The 2,369-nt window shown below is 45.2% G+C and overlaps 1 pseudogene; it reads left to right on the top strand.

Moving 5' to 3' along the window:
- Positions 1–618: 618 nt before the first annotated feature.
- Positions 619–737, top strand: LOC112473981 (annotated as a pseudogene).
- Positions 738–2,369: the final 1,632 nt, after the last annotated feature.

The following is a 2,369-nucleotide window of genomic DNA, read 5'->3' as shown; positions in this document are numbered from 1 at the left end:
AAACCTACCCAGTTCCCAAATCCATAGAGTGAGATTTTACATGGTAAGGGGTGCTGAATTATCCAAAGCTAATTGGTTCCTGTGTTTTGGATAACAAATATCAAGAGTTCAGATAGTAAGGGATATTAACTCTATTTAAAATTTTGTTTTGGATTTTATTTAATTCTTGAGTTCAAATAGCAAGTATTTTGATAGCAAAGAATACCTGTAATACTATTTGGCACCAAAATGATTGTTTCACTGGAATAAGAAATTCCAATGCTGAGCCCAAATCATCTGTCAGATGTCAGATATCCTGCACTGGAGAGCCACTGTTCTCTTTTGAATGGACTTCCTGCCGTGCAACTCGGAGCCACAGGCCTATGGTGGACTCTGCTGCAGCCTGGGATGACAAGGAGAAAAAGGAGCTCCTGGGAGCATTGTGGGTATTCCTTGTTACTTGGAGTTAGGGGCAGTGAAAATCCCATTGGCCTAGGGGTTAGGAGACGTGGTTCTAGAAGTCCCAGATAAGTCACTTTACCTTGTTGGATATGGATAACCTTGCATAGGGGCTGACAACTGAAGGGTGCTCAAGTAATGCTGGCAAAACCTCACTGATCTTCAAAATCATACCTGATGGTCTATGGCCATGCCACCCTGAACTTGCCTGATCTTGTCTGATCTCGGAAGCTAAGCAAGGTTGGGCCCGGTTAGTACTTGGATGGGAGACCACTTAGGAAGACCAGGTGCTATAGGCATAAAAAACAAGCAAACCATACCTGATCTATAAAATCATATGGTTGGTAGAACCATATATGTGAAAATATGGTTAGAATTAAAAGTCACTTTAGAATCTCAAGGTGTTATCATCGTCATAGCAGGGGAAGAAGGAAGGACTTTTACTGGGGTCTGCTGTGGACCTGGCACCTCGCTAGGTATTTTCGCATAGCCTCTCTCTGAATTCTTATAGCAGTTAGAATTCCAACTCAGGAATATTATTCCCATTTTTAAAGGTAGGTTCACTGGGTCTCGGAGAGGTAAAATAACTCCCCCCATTCTCATACTCTGCGAGGGACAGAGCTGGCAAGAGTCCTTCTGCCTTAGGAAAAGCAGCTATTTCTAAGAGCCTGGCCTCAGGAAGGAGACGATGTAGGTAGCAGGGAGAGCTAACGCCCAGGTGGGGCCGCCGAGAATTCCGAAGCTGGGGAGGCTAAGAAGAAGTCTCCATGCTTTTCTGGGGCCTATCCTTTTCTGGATAGGCCCCAGAAAAGCATGGAGACTAGTTAGAATTACCTGAGATGGGCATGAACACTGAACTTGTTCCCAAATGCAATTTCTCCAAGCCATCTTATCCTCTCCTCAGGCCAAGGCTGGACTGGGCTGGACTGGGCTGGACCGGGCGGGCCGCGGGCTCCCTGCCTCCCTCACCTCTGGATTCACCCCACACCTTGGTGCTTATGATGCCTCCTCTTGCTTTTACCTCTGCCGAGTTCTGCCATTTAAACCCCCCTAATTTAATAGGTTTGTCTCATTATTTTGATTAATCATATTAACTCATGTTAATTAAGAGAGAGATTTAAGCAATGACAGAGGTTAATGGAATCAGCCTGTGTTCTTCTCTGGCTTTTGTTGGGGGCCCTGACAGGCATGAGGGAAGAAGAGGGAAAAATGGGATATGGAACATCAGCAGGGCCAAGCCCAGGACAAGCCAGGGAGTCTCAAAGAGAGGAGAAAGATATCGAGGAAACGATCAGTTACCAATCAGAGTTTCCTGCTAATTGAATGTCTGATTTTATTAATGATGGAATTTATAAAGGTCCTTAAGAAAAGAAAAGAATTTAGTCAGTTCAGCAGTTAACTGTGAAAATTAATGCAGAGGATATAAGTTAAAATGGCCATTTTATTTGTCTTCCTTTCTTCCCCCTAGTGCAAGGGATGAAATTGGGCACGTCGCCTCAAAGGTCTTTTCCATTTTGGGCTCCTTAGTTGGCGCCGAAGAAGCAGATGGATGGGCCCAGTGCCTCAGCTTGGTGCTGTTAGGAACAATAAATGCATCTACTTTATTCTAGACTCTGTGCTAAGCAACTTAAATGCACCTTTCCGTTTATTCCTTGTAACAGCGCTGTGAAGTCCCCTTTTATAGAGGAGAAAGCTGAGGCTCAGAGATGTTCAGTCACTTGCCCAACGTTTCACAGCTTGAGAGTCATGGATTTAGGATTCTGGCCAGGCCCCTGACTCCCATGCCAGTCAGGTTCAGAGGAGCATGAGCCGTTTTCCTCACAATTTAATGGTACAGCTACAGGGAGGAAGCTTTGGGATCAGGGCTCACCTCTGTCTGATCACCATGACTTTAGTTCTAGGGAGGAGCTGTGACATCCTGACACTGGCCC

Source organism: Pteropus alecto, unplaced genomic scaffold (assembly GCF_000325575.1).
Source record: "Pteropus alecto unplaced genomic scaffold, ASM32557v1 scaffold8, whole genome shotgun sequence".
In the NCBI taxonomy this organism is placed as follows: Eukaryota; Metazoa; Chordata; class Mammalia; order Chiroptera; family Pteropodidae; genus Pteropus; species Pteropus alecto.
Note: the sequence above shows the minus strand (reverse complement) of the source record. Positions and strands in the feature narration are given on the sequence as shown.